Source organism: Hevea brasiliensis, chromosome 2, assembly GCF_030052815.1.
Source record: "Hevea brasiliensis isolate MT/VB/25A 57/8 chromosome 2, ASM3005281v1, whole genome shotgun sequence".
NCBI lineage: Eukaryota > Viridiplantae > Streptophyta > Magnoliopsida > Malpighiales > Euphorbiaceae > Hevea > Hevea brasiliensis.
This window is the reverse complement of record NC_079494.1, coordinates 13,557,594-13,567,000: the sequence shown is the minus strand read 5'-3', so window position 1 is coordinate 13,567,000 and position 9,407 is coordinate 13,557,594. Positions and strand designations below refer to the sequence as shown.

General features: G+C 36.9%; 2 non-coding genes across 2 annotated transcripts; one reads left to right on the top strand and one right to left on the bottom strand.

The window, feature by feature from the left end:
* Positions 1–532: 532 nt before the first annotated feature.
* Positions 533–639, bottom strand: LOC131178127 (small nucleolar RNA R71). The gene has a single exon (XR_009147260.1). It is a non-coding gene; the product is annotated as a small nucleolar RNA R71 (small nucleolar RNA).
* An 8,139-nt stretch (positions 640–8,778) lies between these two features.
* LOC131178151 (small nucleolar RNA R71) lies at positions 8,779–8,886 on the top strand. Its single transcript, XR_009147282.1, has one exon. It is a non-coding gene; the product is annotated as a small nucleolar RNA R71 (small nucleolar RNA).
* Positions 8,887–9,407: the final 521 nt, after the last annotated feature.

The window sequence follows — 9,407 nt, the reverse complement described above, 5'->3', positions numbered from 1 at the left end:
CAAGTGCTCAATCTGGTACACGACCAGAACAAGGCCAGAAGAAGAAATTTTGGACTGTGATCTGGAGATAGACAGAACTCTGAAAGCCATCAGGAGGGAAAGGAAACATCAAGAGCACGGTCAAGGAGATCCTGAAATTCCAACCATGGGCGATAATAATGACAAACCAAGACTCTTGAGAGATTACGAAGCTCCATCTGCTCAAGGATTTCAGCCCAGTGTCACTAGACCCACAGTGGAAGCCAACAACTTTGAATTAAAACTAGCATGGCTCCAAATGATTCAATAAACCCAATTTGCAAGTTCGCCTACAGAAGACCCACACTATCACCTCCAATGCTTTCGTGCCTAATGTGATACATTCAAGATGAATGGAGTGTCTGATCAAGCAATAAGACTCAAAGCATTCCCATTCTCCCTTTGGGACAGAGTAAGGAAGTGGTTACTTTCTCAACCAGCTGGAACGTTCACTACTTGGGAGAACCTCTCTCAAGCTTTTTTAGCAAGATATTTTCCACCTGCAAAGACAGCAAAACTAAGGCTTGAGCTCAACACCTTCAGACAAAAGGAAGGAGAATCACTCTATGACGCATGGGAAAGATACAAAGACCTGCAGAGGGAATGTCCACACCATGGTATAGAAGATTGGCTATTAGTGCAAAATTTCTATATTGGATTACTACCCTCTGCAAGGAGCACAGTTGATTCAGCTGCAGAAGGTAATCTAATGGAGAAAACAGTGCCACAAGCACTTGAACTTCTATAAACGGTTGCATACCATAACTATAAGTGGTCAAATGAAAGAGGAAATGCAAGGAAAACTGCAGGGGTACTAGAAGTAGACACCCTAAGCATGATAAATGCTCAATTTGATCAGCTCACAAGGAAACTCGAAAAGATGCAAGCCAACGCAGTCAGTACAAACAGTCAACCTGAAGACAGCTATGAATGAGGATACATGAGTTAGAATACAATAATTTCAATGAACCCTTCTCAAAACAGATGAAATATGTGAATAATGGAGGAAACTTCAACTAGAGGCAGCCCAACAATCCATATTCAAATACTTACAACCCTGGATGGAGGAAACACCCAAATTTCTCATGGTCCAATCAGCAGAACCAACCAAAAAACAAGCAACAAGGGTACAAACCACCAGCACCCCTTGGATTTCAGAACAGAGGATAAAACTTTGCACAGTCATCACTACCTCTCCAACCTCAATAACCTGAACCGAAAATGACTATGGAAACCATGATGGAAGGATTCCTAGCAGCTCAACAACAATAAACTAAATTGATTAAACAATTGACTTCTAGAATAGACCAACTTACTACTCACAACAAGATGCTAGAGAATCAGATCACTCAGCAAGCAAGCTCTTTAAGTAAGGCTGGCAAACTACCTAGCTAACCAGAAATGAACCCAAGGGAGCATTGTAAGGCAGTTACACTGAGGAGTGGGAGAACTCTAGTACAACCAGAGGTAGAACTAACAGAGGGAATGATGTGTGCCAATCGCAAGTGCATGGGTCGTTCAAGTAGTATAGAAAAAGATATCGTTCCCACGAGGAGTTTTGTTAATGATTGAATTTTTGATATAAAATAAAATATGTTAAAATTATATTTTAATCAAATTAATAAAAGAAATTTAGGAATTTGAAGCATAAGGTATGAAAATGCAAAACTAAATTTAAACAATGACTAATTTAATAATTCGCAAAATAAAGAAATTGATAATAATGAAAATTAATAAAATGAGATTAAACTAAACACTCAAAAGTAAAATTCCAAGCAATATTTGATGAAAGACGATTCTGGAGTTAAGGGTTCATATTTAAGTCATTTTGGGATTTTTCCTAGCTAGCCCAATCCATGAAATTTATGGGTTTAAAGGAGATTAATTCTAAAATCCTTTGAAAACTCTTTCGAGTGAGACAAAGAGTGCCTTAATTAACTTAATCCTACTTTCGTGGAGTTAAAATTAACCAAGACCCATTAGGTTCTTTAATCAATCTATTAAAACCCTCTTAACCCTTAGTCTATTTCTAGATCTAAGTTAATTAAGTCCAATTTCTTGATTAACTATCACTTGGTTTTCTCCTTTCGGTGCTTCAACCAAGGATTAAGAACATAACTTAATGGGGCCCTTCATTAAGCATGTGAATAAGCACACAAGAAATGGATTAAACCTCATAAATTCATTAAATTGGGACTAACCCAGTTCAAATCCACAAAAATAACTAAATATTACATCCCTTACTCCAGAATCAAAGTAAAACTACTCACTATCCATAATGTTTAAAAGATATTCTGATTTAATATGGAAATAAAACTTTAATCTAAGCTAAGAAACAAAAAGCTCAACACTAGAAATGTAGGAAAAATGTAAGAAAAGAAAGGAATCCTCAAATCTGGTTGAAAATGGTGTGGGAGGTGATTGTGTCTCTTCAGTTGCTGCTGCTCCTTCTTCTCCTCTTCCTTCTCTTTCTTCCCCCCTTTCTAAAATGGGAAATGGGGCTATTTATAGCATTTTCTGACATGGAGCCCTAAAATGGTGTGTTTTAGGAGGGATTTTCTGAGGGAATCTTCTGCCAGCTCATTAATGAAATCTTTGTGGGACTGCATAAGTCATGCAGTCCCTTATGCAGTTTTCGGCCGGTTTCTGGCTCACTTATGCGAAACTACATGACCAGGTGCATAGGTTATGCACAATTCCGTGAGATTGCATAAGGGGGCGTGAATCCGCATAAGCCATGCACTCTCTCTATGCACAATTCGGCAGGTATTGGAATAGTGATTTTTCTCCTTATGCAGATCTGCATGGCTTATGCGGCAAGTTATGCGTAATTTGGCCAATGCATATTTCAACTTTGAAACTTGTTTTTGACATCTTTGGCTGTAGAGATCACTCCTCAATGGCAAAATTTCTTTTTAGTCCTTCCAAAACACCATTTTCCCTACAAAATAAAGTAAAAATTACAAATTAATCCAAAATTGATAATTATGAAAAACTAACTAATTAACTAATGAAATTAGCTAAAAATGACTAATAATCAAATAAAATGGCTATGAAATTAAATCTAAATGATTATGCAAAATGTATGCATCAAATACCCCCAAACTCAAACTTTTGCTTGTCCTCAAGAAAACTTTAAAATGTGAAGCAAAATTTTTAGGGGTGCCTTATCCAAAGAGCTATGAAAATTACCTATTAGAGTAACTTAACACACCTTTAGCCATACCAGCAATCCATATACCCATCCTTCAAAATGAAAAGAATTTAATGCTTATCCAAGCTTTCACCGCTTAGCCATCAAGTCAATTATCATTCAAAATCCCCAAACCAACCAATCAAAAGAGAAAGTCATGCTCAAAAGGAATTATAGGACAATCAATAACCAAAGTGTCTCTATATAGAATGATGGAATTAAATGAATGAATGGATAATTTTCCAATCCCATAGGCAAATTCCCTACTCCTATCTCCACTAATGTAGCAAGTACTATCAAGAGATCAAAGGTCTTTTTAGGGATGTAATGGGGCCATGGGGTTCAAAATGAGGCTAAGAAGAAAGATGGGTAAAAAGGATTCAAAGCATGAGAATATTTTCAATCTTGACAACATAAGGTACATTTCTTATTTTATTTTATATATATATATATATATATATATATATATATATATATATATATATATATATATTTTATTATTTATATGGGAGAGAGAAATATACAATGAGGATTGTCAAGTGCTAGCATAATTTACAAAACACATAAAAATGGAGGAACATTTTGATACTTTAAACTTGTATCTTGCATTTTCTTTTGATGATTGTCCCTAAAAATGCCACCCCCAAACTCATTCCTTTTAATACTTTGGGTGGATTTCTTTCAATTTGAATGACAATAATGAAAAACACATATTCTAGCACTTTTACAAGATGACAAGCATTTCTTCTCCCTTTTATTGTATATATTTTTTCTCTTTTCTTTTCTTTTTCTCTCTTTTTTTTTTATGTACCTAATATTCAATTATCCTCATGAAAAGGGTTGGAGTGTTTAGTTCATTGGCTAGGTAGCAATAAGGATTTCAAGAAAAATTAGGAATAAAAAGGCTCAAAGGGGTTTGCAAGGGTAAATTTTAATTAGGAAAAGGGCCAAAGGTTTAAAATGAGAAGGTTTAAATCAAAGAATGCCTAATCATCTCTCTTTTCAAGTACAAGCTGGTATTTCACCTCGAAAGGTTTAGAAAATTTGTTCTAGGATTGGTGAGACATCATTTGACTACCTTATATCCAATAACTCCCTCTAAACACTTCCATCTCCAAATGACTAGTTGGGTGGCTTTTTGGCTAAGAAGATATAGGCAAGGGATAGACACTTCAAAACCTTGCACCTCTTAGGAAACTTTCAATCCACAAACCCAACTAAAGGTAAGTCAAATCACTCTCATAGGCACATTTTCAATACTCAAGGTATTTGGCAAAAGATTTTAATGCATGATGCATGATTCCTAAAAATGAGCAATGCATTAACTAAATGGAGGAAATCTATTTGTGTGCAATGTGTACAATTTCTAAGTGATGTATAATGTGTGTGTAAATGTGTTATGTATATGTATGTATGGATATATATGTAAAATATTTACAATATATGTAAATGGAATGGGATGAGATGTTCCTATACTCAAAATGTGAAAAATGTAACAAAAATGTAGCAAAAATCAAAATGTGCACCCCCAAACTCAAAATTAGACATTGTCCTCAATGTCTCAAGCAGTGTATTATAAAAACTTAAAGTAAACAGGAATTACTAGGAATTGTGAGATTTAAGAGCAAAAAGAAGGAGTTACCTGGTATAGAGCATATGAGAATTCAAGAAATAATGGAGATGCATAAGAAGCTGCACAGGTTATGCAGAGTAAAGTGCTGTCCAGAATAGGTGCATAAGGAAGGTGCATAAGCTGTGCGGTTCTGCATGAGTGGCAATAAGGACTGCACAGGCTATGCAAAATATTTGCATAAGGGGATTTACAGCCTGTGCAGTACATTCAAAAGCTGCTGCATGATGATGAGTAAGGAAAAATGCAAACACCAGTAAAAGCATGCAAGGGCGAAACTTGTGGAGGGGAATCGGGGTTGGGAGGCCGCATTGTCAAGGGCGAAACTTAGAGAGGGGAGGTTTGAGGGGAATGAGGAGGCGACTCCATTGGTTGTCGATGGTGAGGATGGAGGAGATGAGGGAGAAAATGAAAAAGGCAGAGAGAAATTAAGGCAAATGCGACGAAAATAGGAGTGGAGAAGAAGAGGAGAGGTAATGCCGGGAGAAATGGAAGTGGAGGGACAGTCGTGAACAGAAAAGACGGGAAGAGGAGGTGGGAAAAATGGTTGCCGAAAAGAAATTTTGATTTGAACAGGGTTTGTGTAAAACTGCATAAGTGAAAAGTGAGTGTGCATAACTTATGCACTCTCTTATGCATGTTTCGGTGGGTGATAAAAAAGTGTGAAAAACTGATTATGCAAGAGTGCATAGCTTATGCGCTAACTTATGCAAGTTTTGGCCTATTTTGGATTTCAGAGAAATTGGTCATGCAGAAGTGCATAAGTTATGCACTCTCCTTATGCAGGTCTCGGCAGGTTTTGGCTTTTGGGGAGTGTGGTTATGCAGAAGTGCATAAGTCATGCACCCTACTTATGCACCTCTCGGCAGGTTTTGATTTTTGGAGAGTGTGGTCATGCGGAAGTGCATAAGCTATGCACTCTCCTTATGCAGATTTCGGCAGAGAGAGAAAATGCAGGATTTGAAGTCATGCAGAAGTGCATAAGTCATGAGCTCTTCTTATGCAAGTCTTGGCAGATATGAAATTTGACAAAATGTGGCTATGCAGAGTTGCATAAGTTATGCACCTCCTTATGCAGTTTGCAACAGAGATGAAAATTGCAATAATTGTGGTTATGCAGGATTGCATAAGCTATGCAGTTACTTATGCACAATTCAACAAAATTGAGAGAACAAATGAAAATGATTTGCAAGTGTGAAAAATACCCTAAAATGAAGAAATATAATTCTATGAAGCATAAACCATGAGAAATTGTCACCAAAAACACATCAATATATACAAAGTCCATCAAAATTGCATCACACAAGCTTGTAAAAGTGAATCCTGCATAAAAGGCATTTATGAATCATGCCATTTCAACTCAAATTCTGCAAATCAACATTTAGCACATTAAAACTCAATAAAATCTGCATAAAGTTGCATCTATCCATAAATGAGAATGGACTCCCCAAGTTTTGCCAAGAAAATGCAATATGTCCACCTTAAATCCCACAACCCAAATAGGCTCAAAACTGCAAAAATGACCCACTTACCACCAAATTAACATTATAAGCACAAATACTTAAAAGTTATACACCCAACCTCACCAAGAACATAAGTCATCTGCTGCAGACCCCCTCCTTTGCTGCAAATTTCATTTTTCTGCATAAACCAAGAGCAAACCTGCACAGGTTATGCAGCAAAAATTAATCAGTTTTGGGAGAGTTGAGGGATAAAATATCAGTTAAGAGTCACTCCCCAGCAGTTCACCAGCCTTCCTCCATTGAAATACATCTACAAGGGATAAGATACAACAATGTCAAAAATTGAATTTGGAGATTTAAGATAAAAACAAAAGCAATGTAAATAAAAGTAAATCAACAAAAAGGAAAATAAAAGAACTTGGGATGCCTCCCAAGAGGGCTAATTTATAGTCCTTAGCTGGACTCTTTTCATGTTTCATGGCGGCTGAAATTGGAATTTATTGCCTCTGTTTCCAATAGGTGCTTCAATGAATCTATACTTCATTTTCTTTCCATCATATGAGAAGATCCTTGTTGCTTTGTCTAAAAATCCAACCATTTCTTTCTTGACGACCTTTGGTGCATCTTTTTCTTTGAGAGATGGTTGCTTGACTTCACTTTTCTCCACTTACTCAACTTGAAAGATTGGTGCCATAGGACAAGGTGGATTACTATTCAAATGTTGTGCAAATGCAGCCTCTTTTGGATTTTCATCATTGATACTCCCTTCATGGATAAGACAACTTTTAAGAAAAGCCTTTGGATAGCTCTTTCTAAAGTGCTCTTTTGCTAACTCATCAACTATATCAATTCTCAAACAAGAGTCTACATCTTCATGTTGCTTCTTCTTATCATTGCCAATGTTGAAGACTAAATGATCCTCTCCGACTCTAAGAGTAAGCTTTTCACGTTTCACGTCAATCAAAGCACCAGCTGTAGCCAGGAAAGGCCTCCCCAAAATGATTGGCATATGAGAATCCTCTTCCATGTCCAAAATGACAAAGTCAACTGGGATGTAAAATTTTCCAACCTTCAGTGGTATATTTTCCAAGATCTCTTCTGGATATTTAATTGATCTGTCTGCCAACTGAAGAGAAATGTGGGTTGGCTTAAGATCTCCCATGTTAAGCTTCTCATAGATGGAGAGGGGCATAAGGCTTACACTAGCCCCTAAATCACATAAAGCTTTTACAGAACATGATTCCCCATTTTGGCATGGAATTGAAAAATTCCCTGGATCCTTGAGCTTTGGAGGAAGTTTCCTTTGGAGGATAGCACTGCATTCCTCAGTTAAGGCTACAGTCTCATAATCTTCAAGTCTTCTTTTGTTTGAGAGAATTTCTTTCAAAAACTTAGCATAAGAAGGCATTTGGGAAAGAGCATCGATAAAAGGCACATTTATATATAGCTTCTTTAAAACCTCTAAGAACTTCCCAAATTGCTTATCAAGCTTGGCTTTTTGAAATCTATGTGGAAAGGGAAGCTGTGGCTTGTAAGGCTCTGGAGGTATATATTTCTCTTCTTTCTCTCCAACCTCCTCTTTACCTTTTCTTGCACTCCCTTTTTCACTCATTTGTTTTTCATCTCCCTCAAAATCTTCCTCATTTTCTCTCTTTTCAACTTTTTCACTCTTCTCATTATGCACTATTATACCACTCCTCAGTGTGATGGCATGACATTGCTCCCTTGGATTTTCTGTTTGATTAGGAAGTTTCCCCATAGAATTGGTACTTGATGAGCATGCTTGTTGTGCAATCTGATTTTCCAGCATCCTATTGTGTGTTTGCATTTGTTCCAGCCTTGCTTTCATCTCTCTCAACTATTCATCACGCTTAGTTTGATTAGCAAGAATTTGTTGTAATAAAGCCTTTGTGGTGGAACTTTGTTCTTGCTGTCTTGGTAAAGGTGCAGGATTTGCATTCTTTTGCTGAAAACTAGGTGGTTGTTGCCTAGGTTGTTGGTATTGATGCCCTTGTTGTTGTGGTGGAAAGTTCTGAGTTGAAGCTTGATTTTGCTGATTCTCCCATGAAAAATTGGGATGATTCCTCCAAGCATATGAAGGATAATCTACTCCACAGCTCATTGTTCCTTCTACATAAGTAACTTGTTGAGAACTTCCAGAACATGATGATGAACTGACTAGCATACTTAAATCCTCCATTTTCTTAGCAAGGACATTAGTGAGTGCATCAAATTTGGCATTGATCATGTTGAATGGATCAAGCTCATACATTCCAGCAACTTGCCTTTTTTGAGTTGGAGTTGACCCTCTTGGACTACTCCATAGATGACTGTTCTTTGCTATTTTCTCTAATAACTCATAAGCTTCATCTTCATGCTTAATGATGAATTCCCCTCCAGTTTGAGCATCAATGATTCCTCTGATAGCAGGAGTGACATTTGTGTAAAAATTCTGGTTTATCATCCATTTAGGAATGGCATGATGTGGACATTGTCTCTCCAATTCCTTCCATCTCATCCATGACTCATAAAGAGTCTCATCTTCTCTTGGTCTAAAAGCAATCATTTGATTCCTCAACTCTTGAGTTTTTCCAGGTGGAAAGTATTGGGCAAGAAATGCATCAGTGAGCTGCTCCTAATTTGTAATTGAGTTGTGAGGTAAAGAATCAAGCCAATCCAATGCTCTATCTTTCAAAGAGAATGGAAACAATTTTAGCCTTGCTGTATCATCAGATACTCCTGGTTGCTTTTTGCATGTCACAGATTATAACAAACTTCTTAAGATGAGTATGAGGATTTTCTGAAAGATGACCTCCGAATTGAGAATTCTGAATCATTTGTAGTACTCCAAAATCCATCTTATAACTGTTTGCATCAATTCTTGGTCTTGCTATACTCTCTCTTAAATCATCAAAATGAGGAAATGCGTGATCCATCATACTTCCCTTAGGCACATTAGCATTTACAACTTCTTCACCATGAGCTGCATTTTCATTGTTTCGATCATTTTCAACATTATCACCACCGATTCCAACTCTTTCTTCAGCCATTTCTTGTTCAATTTTAGCTTCTCTCAAAGCTTCTTTTCTTTTTCTGGTTTCTT